This window comes from Cherax quadricarinatus, chromosome 44 (assembly GCF_038502225.1).
Source record: "Cherax quadricarinatus isolate ZL_2023a chromosome 44, ASM3850222v1, whole genome shotgun sequence".
Classification (NCBI taxonomy): domain Eukaryota; kingdom Metazoa; phylum Arthropoda; class Malacostraca; order Decapoda; family Parastacidae; genus Cherax; species Cherax quadricarinatus.
Genome location: NC_091335.1, coordinates 21,743,687 through 21,763,686, shown reverse-complemented (window position 1 = coordinate 21,763,686; position 20,000 = coordinate 21,743,687). Strand labels below are relative to the sequence as shown.

At 39.8% G+C, this 20,000-nt stretch overlaps 1 protein-coding gene across 2 annotated transcripts in view; it reads right to left on the bottom strand.

The window, feature by feature from the left end:
* The window catches only part of LOC128697352 (uncharacterized), a 389,425-nt gene that overhangs the window by 110,205 nt on the left and 259,220 nt on the right, over nucleotides 1-20,000 (bottom strand). The window contains exon 1 of one of the 2 annotated variants that reach the window (XM_070093865.1): nucleotides 9,348-9,522. The exons of the other annotated variant lie outside the window; for it this stretch is intronic. The gene's annotated coding sequence lies outside the window, so the exon portion shown is untranslated. Of the gene's footprint in view, nucleotides 1-9,347; nucleotides 9,523-20,000 lie in introns of those variants that run through there. 2 annotated transcript variants of the gene reach the window in all.

The following is a 20,000-nucleotide window of genomic DNA, read 5'->3' as shown; positions in this document are numbered from 1 at the left end:
GTAGCAAAGTAATGATGATGTAATCGGTCCATCTACCTTGAAGAAGAGTTCAGACCATAAAGCTGAACTCTACTCCAGGCTGAGGGACTGACCACCTCAAATACTCTCTCCAAGGCAGTTGCGGATATACTGTGGAAAATTGCATTTATCTGAATGTATTATTATATATATAACAGTAAATGAACATAGATAATTATTATTTATCAGTTAGACAAGTAGGAATTTGGGACACCTAGGTCGCAAAAATGTCCCCCTTCGATACCTACTACTGTCATATCCACAAGTTGCTCTGGACCTATTAATTAAATGAATTATACATCTCCAGGAATACTGGTAAATATATAAATTTGTGGACTGTATATTAAAATTAAAAAAGGATTATAGTATATACACACATTTATATAACAGAAAGAAAATATATCTTAATATCACTCGCCAATTTGACTGGAGATTAATGTGTCATGTATAGGACCCCCCCTTTTGCCTACATTTATGAAGAATTTACTGGCCAGAAATTAAACATAATTTAGACAGCTTATCTGAGGTTCCTGGAGTTGTCCTGTCCTGTCGCCTGATTCTCAAATTATGCAGGAATGCACATCCAACAATTTCGCCTCCTATTTGAGTGTCAGCCCGATTTTAACCTCTAGAGCAAGAAAAATTCTTCCCATTATTCACAACGTGTTAATCAATTCAAACAAAATGGCGACTCTCTCCCCAGCCGCAGGTTTCCCATTTTCGATAACACACTTCTTTTAAAATACAATATAGGGCATCTATTTACCTATATATTACCGTATTTCCGGAAAATATACAGTATTTTCCACATATACTATGAAACTAATGAAGCTTAAGCTTCTGGGCTCCTAATCCCGGAGGGGCCCCAAAAGCGGCTTTAGTCCATACTGCTTAAAAATTTTAGTACTACTGTATGATAAGGGGTTTAAAAAAATAATACAGTGTAATTCAATACAAAATAATAGTTAAAATAAAAATTGAAAAGTTATTAATGTATGGAGGCTAGCCGATGCTGGTTGCGAAGGGGCCTCCATAACAGTTCAAACTACAGGGCCCCAAAAATGTAGGTTCACCACTGCTCCAAGGTTGATGGACTGATTACATCTTTACTTGCTACTACACCTGTTACCTCTCTATTTGACTAAAGGAACCTGCTGTGTAGGCGAAACGTTTCAACAATAAAATACACAACTGTTACACATGTGTCTTACTCGTCCTTTTAATATTGTAGAATTTACATAATAAAGAAGAAAGCGGCTAAAATAAATACTAAAGACAATACAAAACACTTTTTTTTTTGTCACTGCGTACAAAAAAAACATGACTGCAAAACCCACTTCATTATTATGCATTATAAACTATAAATTATCACCCAAAGCCAACGAGCAGCTAAAATAAATATTGACCAATATGTATGTACAGTATTCACATTTGTACATAGCATGAAAAAAAAAGTCTTCTCATGTTCACATCGTGTGGGGGGTTGGTTGGCTAAGTGGGTTCAAAGCCTACCCATCACTTGTTCACTACCATTCAGGAATACATTAATACTAAATGTGGGTCTGTGGGATTAAAGTAAACTAAATGTATACACAGTGTACTATGATACACCCTTCCACGTGTACATACACCGTTGTTCCCAGTGAATATATATCAAAAGAGATACTAATTAGAAAATGTACAATGTAGAGGTATATACATGTTCACCACCAATCAAGAGTATTTTAACCTCTAAATTACTCAAAGTGTATATTATTATTATTATTATTATTATAAAAAATGCCTAGAAGTGTTTAACACTAAGACATATACTTCTCTTCACATACAGATGTTGGCTTATGCTTATTCGCGGATTAATTCGAAGACACACGTGTAACGCTCGGGTATCTTCATTGAAGAAAAGTTTCGCCACACAGTGGCATCATCAGTCAAATACAAAGAAGAATGGTGAAGATTAGGAGGAGTTTGAAGTAATCAGTCCCTTGAGCGACTGATTACCTCAAATTTATCAACTTGTCGGGTTTTCGAACTATTTCTCTACAATTCGAAGACACTACTACTGTAGTAGAAATTTTTCTGTAATCAGTAGGCGTTTACACTGGGGTCTCATGAGAGGGATGGTGTGTGTTGGGGGAGGGGGGTTACTGTGCCATATCAGCCAGGCTGTGATTACTATGCTGGCAGACCATTCTCTCGCACCACCAGTGAAAACGTTTAATCTGAAAGTTTCCTGTTTTTTTTTATCGAAACACCTCGTTGCCAGACGTGTCACGGCCTTTTTAAATTTGCTTAAGGTTAAATGTACGTTTTCATAGGCTTGTATAGCTTAAACCAAACTAACCTAGCATAAAGTTAAGAAGTGGACGCTGATTACTACATCGAAACATTTACAGAGGGGGAGGGGAGTTGAATGATAGCTCTAGGACTTTCGTGTTGCAATTAACACACCAGGAGCTTGCAATGTTGCAGAAAAAGGAGGAATTCCAAGTAAATACGTTAGGAGGAAGCGTGTCTGCTTATTCAACTTCCCCTGTTGTTTTGCATTAGAGTAAAATAAGGACAGGTTGCAATAGGCTTGCGGGCAACATGTAACAACAGCTTGATTGATTGGGATGATCAGCCAAAAAGTCTGACCTCAGGCAGTGTTGTAAGAGAAGAACTCTCAAAACAGGGCACAGGTATGTGGTGATCTTTTTATGCTAGAGAAGAGAAAGTAGCACTAGAGATCAACTCAATAATGCAGAGTTCATCCGCTTGCGAAATTAATTTGAGTGATTATTAAAAAGAACTAAAACTCAGGACATTAATATATCCTCCATACAGCTAATAGGCTATTATTCCATTTGTTTTATTTATAGACTAGCCAATAAAACTGGCCAACGATTCAGTTTACGTTTAAAAACGCGCGTTTCTAGCTAAATTTGGGACGATGAATTCAGATCTAAGCTTAGCTCAGCATGTAGTTTCTGTGAAATAGAACTCCACTGTGAACGATTTCACCCAGACATAGTTATCAACAAGAAAAGATATCAGGAAAACCTACGATCAGTTTGATGGATGACTGCTGGTGTGGGAAAGCCATATTGAACATTACGGTAACTGTGATGCAGGAGTCATACTGAACACGATAACTAATGCAGGAGAGTCATACTGAACACTACGATAACTGTGATGCAGTAGTCATATTGAACACAATAACTGTGATGCAAATACGTCTGTATGACTGTTTGTGTATATATATATATATATATATATATATATATATATATATATATATATATATATATATATATATATATATATATATATATATATATATATATATGTCGTGCCGAATAAGCAGAACTTGCGTCCTTGGCTTAAATAGCAATGCTCATCTTGCCATATAGGACAAGCGAAAATTTGCGTATGCAATAATTTCGCCAAAATCATTCTGAACCTAACGAAAAAAATTTATTTCACTGTGTTTGTTTAGTATTAAATTGCTGTAAACAAATCTAAAATATATTTAGTTGGGTTAGGCTAAAATAAATTGTTCTTGTTATAATAAGGTTAGGTAAGTTTTCTAAGAATCTTTTGGTGCAAAATTAAAATTTTTTACATTAATATTAATGAAAAAATATATCTTTAAACGTATAAAAGAAAATTTTAGAAAGGACTTAATTTTAAATGAATTCTTGCTAATTGACCAGTTTTACATATTCGGCACGACATACATACATATATATATATATATATATATATATATATATATATATATATATATATATATATATATATATATTAACGATTCGTTCTTGACTTTTGTCCAGTGTCTGGTTTCTCTGACGTGTGTACACTCACCTGTATGTGGTTGCAGGGGTCGAGTCACAGTTCCTGGCTATGCATTTTCATTAGCAGTTACTAAGTCCGCTCTCCAGGCTCCAAGTCTTATTGTACCTCTTCTTAAAGCTATGTATGTATCCTGCCTCATTACATCACTCTGCAGACTGTTCCACTTTCTGACAACTCTGTGACTGAAGAAATACTTCCTAACATCCCTATGACTCATCTGAGTTTTCTACTTCCAGTTGTGACCCCTTGTTCCTGTGACCCATCTCTGAAACCTTCTGGCCCTTTTCACCCTGTCAATTCCTTTCAGTATTTTATACATCGCTATCAAGTCACCCCTATCCCTCCCGTCTTCCAATGCCATAAGGTAGAGTTCCATTAACGTCTAATAGGACATACCCCTTAGCTCCGGGACTAGTCTTTCTGGAAACTTTTGCACTTTTTCTTGTTGACATGCTTGACTAGGTGTGGGTTCCATACTGGTGCTGCATACTCCAATATGGGCCTGACGTAAACGGGCCTGACGGACACTATCGTGAATGACTCCTTACTTAGGTGTCGAAAGGCTATTCTTGGGTTTGCCAGGCGCCCATATACTGATGTGCTCGATATGATACTCCAAAATCCTTTTCCTTGAATGAGCGTTGCAGCCTCACTGAAGGAAAAGGATCATATATATATATATATATATATATATATATATATATATATATATATATATATATATATATATATAATTATTTTATTATTTATCACACTGGCCGATTCCCACCAAGGCAGGACGGCCCGAAAAAGAAAAACTTTCACCATCATTCACTCCATCACTGTCTTGCCAGAAGGGTGATTTACACTACAGTTTTTAAACTGCAACATTAACACCCCTCCTTCAGAGTGCAGGCACTGTACTTCCCATCTCCAGGGCTCAAGTCCGGCCTGCCGGTTTCCCTGAACCCCTTCATAAATGTTACTTTGCTCACACTCCAACAGCACGTCAAGTATTAAAAATCATTTGTCTCCATTCACTCCTATCAAACACGCTCACGCATGCCTGCTGGAAGTCCAAGCCCCTCGCACACAAAACCTCCTTTACCCCCTCCCTCTAACCTTTCCTAGGCCGACCCCTACCCCGCCTTCCTTCCACTACAGACTGATACACTCTTGAAGTTATTCTGTTTCGCTCCATTCTCTCCACATGTCCGAACCACCTCAACAACCCTTCCTCAGCCCTCTGGACAACAGTTTTGGTGATCCCGCACCTCCTCCTAACTTCCAAACTACGAATTCTCTGCATTATATTCACACCACACATTGCTCTCAGACATGACATCTCCACTGCCTCCAGCCTTCTCCTCGCTGCAACATTCATCACCCATGCTTCACACCCATATAAGAGCGTTGGTAAAACTATACTCTCATACATTCCCCTCTTTGCCTCCAAGGACAAAGTTCTTTGTCTCCACAGACTCCTAAGTGCACCACTCACCCTTTTCCCCTCATCAATTCTATGATTCACCTCATCTTTCATAGACCCATCCGCTGACACGTCCACTCCCAAATATCTGAATACATTCACCTCCTCCATACTCTCTCCCTCCAATCTGATATCCAATCTTTCATCACCTAATCTTTTTGTTATCCTCATAACCTTACTCTTTCCTGTATTCACTTTCAATTTTCTTCTTTTGCACACCCTACCAAATTCATCCACCAATCTCTGCAACTTCTCTTCAGAATCTCCCAAGAGCACAGTGTCATCAGCAAAGAGCAACTGTGACAACTCCCACTTTATGTGTGATTCTTTATCTTTTAACTCCACGCCTCTTGCCAAGACCCTCGCATTTACTTCTCTTACAACCCCACCTATAAATATATTAAACCACGGTGACATCACACATCCTTGTCTAAGGCCTCCTTTTACTGGGAAATAATTTCCCTCTTTCCTACATACTCTAACTTGAGCCTCACTATCCTCGTAAAAACTCTTCACTGCTTTCAGTAACCTACCTCCTACACCATACACCTGCAACATCTGCCACATTGCCCCCCTATCCACCCTGTCATACGCCTTTTCCAAATCCATAAATGCCACAAAGACCTCTTTAGCCTTATCTAAATACTGTTCACTTATATGTTTCACTGTAAATACCTGGTCCACACACCCCCTACCTTTCCTAAAGCCTCCTTGTTCATCTGCTATCCTATTCTCCGTCTTACTCTTAATTCTTTCAATAATAACTCTACCATACACTTTGCCAGGTATACTCAACAGACTTATCCCCCTATAATTTTTGCACTCTCTTTTATCCCCTTTGCCTTTATACAAAGGAACTATGCAAGATGTTGTTCCTCCTTGCCCTATACACGAAATCACAGCTTCCCTATCTTCATCAACATTTAACAATTCCTCAAAATATTCCCTCCATCTTCCCAATACCTCTAACTCTCCATTTAATAACTCTCCTCTCCTATTTTTAACTGACAAATCCATTTGTTCTCGAGGCTTTCTTAACTTGTTAATCTCACTCCAAAACTTTTTCTTATGTTCAACAAAATTTGTTGATAACATCTCACCCACTCTCTCATTTGCTATCTTTTTACATTGCTTCACCACTCTTAACCTCTCTCTTTTTCTCCATATACTCTTCCCTCCCTGCATCACTTCTACTTTGTAAAAACTTCTCATATGCTAACTTTTTCTCCCTTACTACTCTCTTCACATCATCATTCCACCAATCACTCCTCTTCCCTCCCGCACCCACTTTCCTGTAACCACAAACTTCTGCTGAACACTCTAACACTACATTTTTAAACCTACCCCATACCTCTTCGACCCCATTGCCTATGCTCTCATTAGCCCATCTATCCTCCAATAGCTGTTTATATCTTACCCTAACTGCCTCCTCTTTTAGTTTATAAACCTTCACCTCTCTCTTCCCTGATGCTTCTATTCTCCTTGTATCCCATCTACCTTTTACTCTCAGTGTAGCTACAACTAGAAAGTGATCTGATATATCTGTGGCCCCTCTATAAACATGTACATCCTGAAGTCTACTCAACAGTCTTTTATCTACCAATACATAATCCAACAAACTACTGTCATTTCGCCCTACATCTCTTGTATACTTATTTATCCTCTTTTTCTTAAAATATGTATTACCTATAACTAAACCCCTTTCTATACAAAGTTCAATCAAAGGGCTCCCATTATCATTTACACCTGGCACCCCAAACCTACCTACCACACCCTCTCTAAAAGTTTCTCCTACTTTAGCATTCAGGTCCCCTACCACAATTACTCTCTCATTGGTTCAAAGGCTCCTATACATTCACTTAACATCTCCCAAAATCTCTCTCTCCTCTGCATTCCTCTCCTCTCCAGGTGCATACACGCTTATTATGACCCACTTCTCGCATCCAACCTTTACTTTAATCCACATAATTCTTGAATTTACACATTCATATTCTCTTTTCTCCTTCCATATTATTATTATTATAATCAAAAAGAAGCGCTAAGCCACAAGGGCTATACAGTTCTCCTTCCATAACTGATCATTCAACATTACTGCTACCCCTTCCTTTGCTCTAACTCTCTCAGATACTCCAGATTTAATCCCATTTATTTCCCCCCACCGAAACTCCCCTACCCCCTTCAGCTTTGTTTCGCTTAGGGCCAGGACATCCAACTTCTTTTCATTCATAACATCAGCAATCATCTGTTTCTTGTCATCCGCACTACATCCACGCACATTTAAGCATCCCAATTTTTTTTTAGTAAATGTCTACAGGAGAAGGGCCCCTCAAGGAAGGTTCCTTGATGTTGGTGAGGGGCTCTTGATTTAGGGAATTGGATCTGTGCTCCAGTTCCCCGAATTAAGCCAGAATGCCTTCCACATCCCCCCCCAGGCGCTGTATAATCCTCCGGGTTTAGCGCTTCCCCCTTGATTATAATAATAATAATAATACAGGAGAAGGGGTTACTAGCCCATTGCTCCCGGCATTTTAGTCGCCTCATACGACACGCATGGCTTACGGAGGAAAGATTCCACTTCCCCATGGACAATAGAAGAAATAAAGAGGAACAAGAGCTATTTAGAAAAAGGAGAAAAACCTAGATGTATGTATATATATATGCATGTGCGTGTCTGTAAAGTGTGACCAAAGTGTAAGTAGGAGTAGCAAGATATCCCTGTTATCTAGCGTGTTTATGAGACAGAAACAGACACACACACACACACACATATATATATATATATATATATATATATATATATATATATATATATATATATATATATATATATATATGTGTGTGTGTGTGTGTGTGTGTGTGTGTGTGTGTGTGTGTGTGTGTGTGTGTGTGTGTGTGTGTGTGTGTGTGTGTGTAAGTGTAATTCTAGGATGACAATGGTTTGATGTTAATTAAAACATCAATGAAGTAAATACTTTGGAAAGCATTACAAACTGGTTGGACAGATACATGAATAACACTAATTGACTACAGATAACGCCTGCCACTTATGGGCCAGTTGTCGTGTTCACGTTGCTCTTACGTTGTCAGTCATCTAAATTCAGTGCACAAACTGTACGACTGGTTTTTAATCGATAACTTCAGTGACATCAATACCATTAAATTGTAGGAACGTTCACAACGAATATCAATTTGTTAGTATCGTAAACCGGTACTGCGACTGGGTTTTTGTAATGCAGTGCAGAGTAGTTAAACGCAAACATTAATGCCGAGGTAGTCATAGCATCAACACTGAGTCGCTCGCAGACATCTCTGAGTTTGACATCTGTATGCGCGTCTTAATCAATGACATTATTTGCTTAGTTATTTAACAATGATCAACATCTACGTTGTCAATGGCATTTGAATTTAAAGCAGTTTAATGTTAATATTGCCTGGAAAAAACCCTTCAAGAGTGACCATCATACTGACAAGAATATCTGACGTCAATTTCTGGCCACTAGCCAAAACTGGTACATCATAGGTCACAAGGTTCAATATCCGCTGTCAATGACATAATACATTATTTCAAACATTGTTTAATAACGTTTCTTGACATCAATAACTAATGAAGTCGTTGATGTAATCCTGTAGTTTACAAAAATAAACGTAGTGTTTAAATTGCATAATGACAATGGTTATATCATGCTGTATTTATCATGTTCCAAAAATGACATCCGAAATCAAACTGAAAATGCATATTTTTTTAGATAGAACAAAATAAAAATTCAACATTCGAAATGTAAATAAATGTTAATTTTATTATTATTATAATTATGGGGGAGCGCTAAACCCGTAGGATTATACAGCGCATGTGGGGGGGGGGGGATCGAAGGTATTCAGGCTTAATTCAGGGAACCAGAGCACAGATCCAATTCCCTAGATCAAGAGCCCTTCACCAGCATCAAGGAACCTTCCTTGAGGGGAAATAAACGTTATTAACAATCAGTGTTAACTTTAAAAAAGATATATAAACCAAACGAGTACTCACATCTAAGAGTCACTCAGATCCTGCTAAGTTCCACGTATGTACACAACGAGTTATTCCAAATGATTTCTAAAATAAAAAAAAGAACCAACAAAAGTCATTAAGAGAAAAAAAAAAAAAAGTTTAAGTCAAAGATGAATGACGACGGGATTTTTCATAGTCTCCCTCCCACCAAGGTTCAGGCCAGACTGCGGCCACAGTTTGATTACTGTACGACACTCCCAGTCAACCCTCGGCCCCGCCTCCCTAACCCCGCGCTTCAACTGCCACGCGTATGACACCCACCATACATGCATACATACACATACCGAGAAGTGTACGTCTCTCAGCGTATATACACGAGAGTATACTAAATCCCTGTTTTAGGGATAACAGCATTTTACTGGTGATCAAGAGGCTACATGCAAGCTTAATCACCCTCGTGTAGTCCAAAGGCTTTAAACCCACCCAACTACACAGCTCTTTATAAAAAGTCGCCTCCATGAATACTAACAGCTGTACCTTGATGCTAGTGAAGGGCTCTTGATACAAGAAACTGGAGCTAGCCTCCCCTCCCAGGGATCAAATCTGATTACCCCTTCCTCCCCCTAGACGCTGTGTGACCCCTACGGGTTTAGTGCTCCCAAGTGAAGATAATAAAGACCGGTGGACCGAGCCGCGGGGGCGTTGATCCCCGGAATACTCTCCGGTAGACTACAGGTGTTGTAGTTGTTAATTGAACGTTGCCACTATTTCCTCGGCTCTCCCAGCCTCACACCAACATCAAAATACTGTAGCAGGATACTCATAAAAAATGGTTATAACTATGACCATAATTTTTAAAGGGGTAGACCGGTAAGCCAGCGGAAGGCCTCGGTCAGATGACCAAAAGCTCCAACGGCAGGTCATCGTCTAAGACCCGCGTCAGGAAACACTTGTCCTCTTTCCTGACGAACCTTACCTAACCCTAACTGTAGCAGGAAAATAAAAGGCTAGTATGCACTAGGCTAGTGCTGGTGCGAGTACAGTTGGTGCCTGCAAGCATGTAGGTCTCTGACATATGCAAGGCCAGCCAACCAGATGACTTTCTATGGCAGCTAACTGTGCCAGTCAAATATCTGTGTGCGTACCTTTACCTCTGATATAACTTTGATGAGTTCCGAGAGTTTTTCTACTTACGGAGCCCGGGCATAGGCTAGGCTCGTTTGGTGCTTGCGTGGTCAACCAGGCTGTTGTTACTGATGGCCCGCAGCCTCACATATCCATCACAGCCTGGCTGATCTGGGGCTTGGTGAAGATAATTGTCCAGTCAAAAGGTTATGTTTGCCAGACAGCTGTTTGTAATAGCTAGACGCGCACAGCCATCTAGCTGTGTGTATCAGCCAGATGGCTGTCTGTGCCAGGCAGAAGACCGTGTATCTGTGTTCACGTCCAGAAACAAATGAATTAAATTAAACCACACATTACTTTTATTCATTTATCAGGGTATAATTTTAGCTGAATGTACGATGCTGGAAGTGAACATTTCTCTCCCTTCCACACTCCCTCCCTCACTCTCTCTCTCTCCCACCCTTCCTCTCTTGCCCTGCATAACTAGCGTTCTCCCCTTCTCTCCCTCCTTCCCCAACTCCTTCATACTTCCCTGCATCCCAACCTCACTCTCATCCCCCTCCTACTATCAACTATCTCATCCTTTCCCACCTCATCTTTTCTCTTACTTCCTCCCGTGATCCATCCTTGTATCTTTCCTTTATTCCTAGTTTCGTCCCTCCACCTTCCTCTCTTCCTCTCCCTTCTCCAGTGCCTCCCTTCTACCCTACCTCATTGCTAGAGGGGTTAATATAATCAACTCGCTCCAATCCTCACCCTCTCCCCCAAGGTATGTACACCTCCAGACATAATTCTCAGAATCACAGAGTACATACACAGAGTTTACCTTAATCCCTCTCTCAGAGATTAAGGTACTCCTATTGTTAGTGTTCAAGTGAAATGCAAGGTTTAAACCTAACAAACTAACATCTCAGAGCTGACTTACTCTTACCTCCCCCCTCCCCCTCCCTCCCTCCCACCCTCTCTCTCTCCCTCTCTCTCTCCCTCTCTCTCTCTCTCTCTCTCTCTCTCCCCCCCTCACATGATAATTTTTGAAATGTCATCAATGCTTGCCGAAACTGATAGAAAACTCACGTGTTGATAAACTATATTATGGAAACTCGCTATATTCTGACTTCCAACTGTGGTCCTCTTCAGCAGATTCTGCTTAAGAGGACCCCAGTTACAAGTGGAAATTCACAGCTAATCTCATCTTGTGTTTCACTGGGAATAAATTGCTTTCTGTTACTACCCCCCCTACCACACACACAGTAAATATATATATATATATATATATATATATATATATATATATATATATATATATATATATATATATATATATATATATATATGGCTGACACGTGTGTCTAGGCGGGTTGTACATGACCAATCATTTGTCTGTTCGGCGTGATTTATACGTTACTTTCGTAGCAATGCCTACCCCTAAACACGTTTCCTGAAGTCTTTATCTCTTATACAATCCGGGATTTATAATACAGACAAAGGTCCCACGAAGTACATTCGACATTCAAACAGAACGATGGGTGCGACAGAGGCCTCATGTTTTTGCACAGTTAACACCGTATATGTGCACTGCACTCACCACCTCCAAAACTTTGATATATTTAAGCAAAAACAGACAACATTATTGGCGGAGTAGATATTGTTGTCTGTGGTGGTTGTAGCAGAGTACTTCCTGACACTAGTCACTGTGACAAAAGTGACTCTTTAAACCCACCCAAAGTTGTCAGGTCACTTAATCCTATCCCTCTCTTCCTATCTACCCACAACCTTTTTCACTGCTCTATCCTTCTCCCCATTTTCGCCATCTATCTTATGGAATAAAAAGAGAACATAAGATTTCACACACTGTGAACACTAGAATTCAAGGCCACCAGTGTGCTTGTAGACCTCCAACACCAACAGCATGACAAGACCACCAGTGTGCTTGTAGACCTCCAACACCAACAGCATGACAGACCACCAGTGTGCTTGTAGACCTCCAACACCAACAGCATGACAAGACCACCAGTGTGCTTGTAGACCTCCAACACCAACAGCATGACAACGCAAGATCACAACTCGCTAGACAAAGAGACAGGACCAGATGTCTAGAAGCAGATTTATTAAGTGTACAGAACAACAGTGAAAACAAGTAAGATACGCTCAGCGCAACAAAATCACATATTAGAGTTCTGTCGAGGTGTCTGGTAATGAGGCAAACATGACACCTTCTTCTGATGACCAGAGCTTTGGTAAGATGGGTAAGGAAGAAGGATGGGTAAGGATGGAAAAGGGGGGGAGGGGGGGAGAGGTAGGATATAAAAGGTAAGTGGCCCAACCACTTTGGTGTAATTTAAAAAGTGTATGTGAATTGATAAGATATTCTTTAAGGGGTATAATACTAACCCATCAGAGTCACATAGATATAATAGGTATATAAGTACATGACTCTGAATTGGTAGTAATTATACAAGTTGCAATTGCTTTTTTTTTCGCGATTGCACAACGGATATTTATACAACAAGAAAGGCAATAATTTTCTGGCCAGTTTATAAGTTCGTGACAATAGCTTCTTAATGGTGGTGTCCAACGATAGTCAATAGCATAATTTTACATTAGAAAGTTATTTAAGATGTCTCCCTAAATGGGGGCGATGATTTTCTCAGTATACATAGAAGGGTTCTGGTGATATCCAATCTTCTTCATCAGGTAAGTTGCTCAAAATCATGGGTCGAGGGTAATCATCTTTATGAATAAAACGACGAACCCTCTGTGGGAGAGTCATTCTTTGAGTCCTGTGAGGAGGAGTATTGATGGTGTAATCGGTGGTATTTATCACTTGTATAGGATGTTCTCTATCTGGCATGTATAGTTCTTGCATTGTATAAAGTTGTTTCTTTTTTAGGGTGTCAAGGCGTACATTTATAGCAGTAATATCTTGTTGTGTATGTAAATCTGCCATTTTAACTCTGTCTCTCCTCCTGGTATCGGTAATAAAGCGAAGAGCTCTATTCTGGACCCTTTGTAACCGTAGCATGTTGGTCTTTGTTGTTAATGACATTGGGACACAAGGGTATTCGAGTATAGGTCTTATCATTTTATACAGATGTTTTTTGACGTGTTGAGGGGCTTGATTGAATCGAACGAGTCTGCTAAGACCGACTTTGGCTGTGTTGATCTTTTTAGTTACATGGGATGTTGAGTGGAGCAGCCTGTCTATTTCATATCCCAAGATCTTGTTAGGGTTTCTAATAGCTACAGGTGTACCTCTGATGGAGATACCCCCTTTATCTTCGATGGTTGATGCAAAACATCCTATCGTGCTAACAAGGACCTTGTCAGGATTAGTCGTAATTCTCCATTTCTTCTCCCAATTAGATGTACGACGAAGTTCAATATTCATTTTTTCTATGACTCTCTCATACTTGTATTTTCCTGTTACTGGAGTTGATGAGACGACATGAATAACATCATCTGCAAACTGTGTCACAATTGTGTCATTAAACTCTGGTTGAGGAAGGTCATTCACATAAATGTTAAACAGAAGTGGACTGAGACAAGAACCTTGTGGGACACCAGCCGTCGGTATAAAAGGTTCTGTTGACTTGCCATGAAAGGTGGGAATGATTTTTCTTTGAGTTAAGAAATTATAAATTACTCTGAGAAAAGTCCAGTTATGGTCTGGTAGGTCAATGAGTTTGTATATAAGGCCATCATGCCATAAGCTATCAAAAGCTTTATGAACATCTCTGGTGGCAATTAAGGCAAGATTGCCCTGCTGTTTTAGACTTGCTACAGTGTCAAAAATAACATTTATTGCATGATTGGTACTTCTATGTGTTCTAAAGCCAAATTGTTTTTCAGTAAACAAGTGATTAAACTCCATATAGTAATTCAATCTGTTGGAAATGACTTTCTCAAGAACTTTTCCAGTGACTTCAAGTAAAGATATAGGTCTATAGTTCCCAGGTTGGTGGATGTCTTTATTGGGCTTACCAAGAAAGATCATCCTAGCAGTCTTAAAAACAACTGGAAAATGTCCTGAGGCCAAGATGGCATTAAAGATATTTACCAAGGACTGTTTGCAATTTCTAGGTAGGTACTTTATTTGTTTCATTGTTATTCCAGAGAGGCCAGGGGCTCTATTTCTCATTCTTCCAATAACTTGACTTATCTCTAGTAATGTAATAGGTCTAGTAAGCGGGTGGGTATCTTCAAGAATTGAAGTATCGATGGTAGGTAGTGGTTGTAGATCATCCAAGCAAACATGACACCCAAAAACCTTAACTGTGATATACCGATGACCGGTTTTGAGAGCTCTTCTAACCCGCCCTTCCTCTCACATGCTGCCTGGCCTGAGGCCAGGTTGACCGCCTGGTTTACCTGGCTGTTGGTGTTAGCAGTCTGCAGGCTCACAGAGCCATCACAACCTAGCTGACCCAGCACTTACAGCAGGAAGCTGTCCAGCATCTTGTAAACACTTATTTGTACGTTTTGTTTAATGAATATATATATATATATATATATATATATATATATATATATATATATATATATATATATATTTTCAACAAACCGGCCGTATCCCACCAAGGCAGGGTGGCCCAAAAACAAAAACGAAAGTTTCTCTTTTTAAATTTAGTAATTTATACGGGAGAAGGGGTTACTAGCCCCTTGCTCCTGGCATTTTAGTCGCCTCTTACAACACGCATGGCTTACGGAGGAAGAATTCTGTTCCACTTCCCCATGGAGATAAGAGGAAATAAACAACAACAAGAACTAGAAAGAAAATAGAAGAAAACCCAGAGGGATGTGTATATATACATATATATGCTTGTACATGCATGTGTAGTGTGACCTAAGTGTAAGTAGAAGTAGCAAGACGTACCTGAAATCTTGCATGTTTATGAGACAGAAAAAAAAGGACACCAGCAATCCTACCATCATGTAAAACAATTACAGGCTTTCGTTTTACACTCACTTGGCAGGACGGTAGTACCTCCCTGGGCGGTTGCTGTCTACCAACCTACTACCTAGTTATATATATATATATATATATATATATATATATATATATATATATATATATATATATATATATATATTATATAAATATAGGCGTATGACAGGGTGGATAGGGGGGCAATGTGGCAGATGTTGCAGGTGTATGGTGTAGGAGGTAGGTTACTGAAAGCAGTGAAGAGTTTTTACGAGGATAGTGAGGCTCAAGTTAGAGTATGTAGGAAAGAGGGAAATTATTTCCCAGTAAAAGTAGGCCTTAGACAAGGATGTGTGATGTCACCGTGGTTGTTTAATATATTTATAGATGGGGTTGTAAGAGAAGTAAATGCGAGGGTCTTGGCAAGAGGCGTGGAGTTAAAAGATAAAGAATCACACATGAAGTGGGAGTTGTCACAGTTGCTCTTTGCTGATGACACTGTGCTCTTGGGAGATTCTGAAGAGAAGTTGCAGAGATTGGTGGATGAATTTGGTAGGGTGTGCAAAAGAAGAAAATTGAAAGTGAATACAGGAAAGAGTAAGGTTATGAGGATAACAATGTATTCAGATATTTGGGAGTGGACGTGTCGGCGGATGGGTCTATGAAAGATGAGGTGAATCATAGAATTGATGAGGGGAAAAGGGTGAGTGGTGCACTTAGGAGTCTGTGGAGACAAAGAACTTTGTCCTTGGAGGCAAAGAGGGGAATGTATGAGAGTATAGTTTTACCAACGCTCTTATATGGGTGTGAAGCATGGGTGATGAATGTTGCAGCGAGGAGAAGGCTGGAGGCAGTGGAGATGTCATGTTTGAGAGCAATGTGTGGTGTGAATATAATGCAGAGAATTCGTAGTTTGGAAGTTAGGAGGAGGTGCGGGATTACCAAAACTGTTGTCCAGAGGGCTGAGGAAGGGTTGTTGAGGTGGTTCGGACATGTGGAGAGAATGGAGCGAAACAGAATAACTTCAAGAGTGTATCAGTCTGTAGTTGAAGGAAGGCGGGGTAGGGGTCGGCCTAGGAAAGGTTGGAGGGAGGGGATAAAGGAGGTTTTGTGTGCGAGGGGCTTGGACTTCCAGCAGGCATGCGTGAGCGTGTTTGATAGGAGTGAATGGAGACAAATGGTTTTTAATACTTGACGTGCTGTTGGAGTGTGAGCTAAGTAACATTTATGAAGGGATTCAGGGAAACCGGCAGGCCGGACTTGAGTCCTGGAGATGGGAAGTACAGTGCCTGCACTCTGAAGGAGGGGTGTTAATGTTGCAGTTTAAAAACTGTAGTGTAAAGCACCCTTCTGGCAAGACAGTGATGGAGTGAATGATGGTGAAAGTTTTTCTTTTTCGGGCCACCCTGCCTTGGTGGGAATCGGCCAGTGTGATAAAATAAAAAAAAAAATATATATATAAGGTATGTCGTGCCGAATAGGTAAAACTTGCGATTTTGGCTTAAATAACAACGCTCTTCTTGCCGAATAGGGCAAGCGAAAATTAGCGTATGAAATAATTTCGCAAAAATCATTCTGAGCCTTACGAAAAAAATATATTTCATTTTGCTTATTTATTAAATTATTGTAAACTTCTCTAAAATAAATTTATTTGGATTAGGATAAATTAAATTGCGCTTGTTATAATAAGGTTAGGTAAGTTTGCTAAGGTTCTTTTGGTACAAAATTATTAATTTTTCATTAACATAAATGAAAAATATATCCTTAAACGTATAAGAGAAATTTTAGAAAGGACTTAATTTTAAATGAGTTCTTGCTAACTGACCAGTTTTACCTATTCGGCACGACTTTATATATATGCGCAAAACAACCACATGGGGAGTTGAATGATAGCTGTAGGCCCTTCGTGTTTGTAATCAAGACATTAGGAGCGTGCAATATTGCAGAAATGAGTAGAAAGTCCAAGCTGATTAGTTCAGGGTAACGTTCTAGCTAGAACGTTACCCTGAACTAATAATATATATATAAATTATATATATATATATATATATATATATATATATATATATATATATATATATATCTTTCAACACACCGGCCGTATGCCACCGAGGCGGGGTGGCCCAAAAGGAAAAACGAAAGTTTCTCCTTTTACATTTAGTAATATATACAGGAGAAGAGGTTACTAGTCCCTTGCTCCCGGCATTTTAGTCGCCTCTTACAACACGCATGGCTTACAGAGGAAGAATTCTGTTCCACTTCCCCATGGAGATAAGAGGAAATAAACAAGAACAAGAACTAGAAAGAAAATAGAAGAAAACCCAAAGGGGTGTGTATATATATGCTTGTACATGTATGTGTAGTGTGACCTAAGTGTAAGTAGAAGTAGCAAGACGTACCTGAAATCTTGCATGTGTATGAGATAGAAAAAAAATTTTTATTAAATAAATAAGCAAAATGAAATAAATTTTTTTCGTTAGGCTCAGAATGATTTTTGCGAAATTATTGCATACGATAATTTTCGCTTGCCCTATTCGGCAAGAAGAGCGTTGTTATTTAAGCCAAAATCGCAAGTTTTACCTATTCGGCACGACATACCTTATATATATATTTTTTTTATTTTATTATCACACTGGCCGATTCCCACCAAGGCAGGGTGGCCCGAAAAAGAAAAACTTTCACCATCATTCACTCCATCACTGTCTTGCCAGAAGGGTGCTTTACACTACAGTTTTTAAACTGCAACATTAACACCCCTCCTTCAGAGTGCAGGCACTGTACTTCCCATCTCCAGGACTCAAGTCCGGCCTGCCGGTTTCCCTGAACCCCTTCATAAATGTTACTTTGCTCACACTCCAACAGCACGTCAAGTATTAAAAACCATTTGTCTCCATTCACTCCTATCAAACACGCTCACGCATGCCTGCTGGAAGTCCAAGCCCCTCGCACACAAAACCTCCTTTACCCCCTCCCTCCAACCTTTCCTAGGCCGACCCCTACCCCGCCTTCCTTCCACTACAGACTGATACACTCTTGAAGTCATTCTGTTTCGCTCCATTCTCTCTACATGTCCGAACCACCTCAACAACCCTTCCTCAGCCCTCTGGACAACAGTTTTGGTAATCCCGCACCTCCTCCTAACTTCCAAACTACGAATTCTCTGCATTATATTCACACCACACATTGCTCTCAAACATGACATCTCCACTGCCTCCAGCCTTCTCCTCGCTGCAACATTCATCACCCATGCTTCACACCCATATAAGAGCGTTGGTAAAACTATACTCTCATACATTCCCCTCTTTGCCTCCAAGGACAAAGTTCTTTGTCTCCACAGACTCCTAAGTGCACCACTCACCCTTTTCCCCTCATCAATTCTATGATTCACCTCATCTTTCATAGACCCATCCGCTGACACGTCCACTCCCAAATATCTGAATACATTCACCTCCTCCATACTCTCTCCCTCCAATCTGATATCCAATCTTTCATCACCTAATCTTTTTGTTATCCTCATAACCTTACTCTTTCCTGTATTCACTTTTAATTTTCTTCTTTTGCACACCCTACCAAATTCATCCACCAATCTCTGCAACTTCTCTTCAGAATCTCCCAAGAGCACAGTGTCATCAGCAAAGAGCAACTGTGACAACTCCCACTTTATGTGTGATTCTTTATCTTTTAACTCCACGCCTCTTGCCAAGACCCTCGCATTTACTTCTCTTACAACCCCATCTATAAATATATTAAACAACCACGGTGACATCACACATCCTTGTCTAAGGCCTACTTTTACTGGGAAATAATTTCCCTCTTTCCTACATACTCTAACTTGAGCCTCACTATCCTCGTAAAAACTCTTCACTGCTTTCAGTAACCTACCTCCTACACCATACACCTGCAACATCTGCCACATTGCCCCCCTATCCACCCTGTCATACGCCTTTTCCAAATCCATAAATGCCACAAAGACCTCTTTAGCCTTATCTAAATACTGTTCACTTATATGTTTCACTGTAAACACCTGGTCCACACACCCCCCTACCTTTCCTAAAGCCTCCTTGTTCATCTGCTATCCTATTCTCCGTCTTACTCTTAATTCTTTCAATAATAACTCTACCATACACTTTGCCAGGTATACTCAACAGACTTATCCCCCTATAATTTTTGCACTCTCTTTTATCCCCTTTGCCTTTATACAAAGGAACTATGCATGCTCTCTGCCAATCCCTAGGTACCTTACCCTCTTCCATACATTTATTAAATAATTGCACCAACCACTCCAAAACTATATCCCCACCTGCTTTTAACATTTCTATCTTTATCCCATCAATCCCGGCTGCCTTACCCCCTTTCATTTTACCTACTGCCTCACGAACTTCCCCCACACTCACAACTGACTCTTCCTCACTCCTACAAGATGTTATTCCTCCTTGCCCTATACACGAAATCACAGCTTCCCTATCTTCATCAACATTTAACAATTCCTCAAAATATTCCCTCCATCTTCCCAATACCTCTAACTCTCCATTTAATAACTCTCCTCTCCTATTTTTAACTGACAAATCCATTTGTTCTCTAGGCTTTCTTAACTTGTTAATCTCACTCCAAAACTTTTTCTTATTTTCAACAAAATTTGTTGA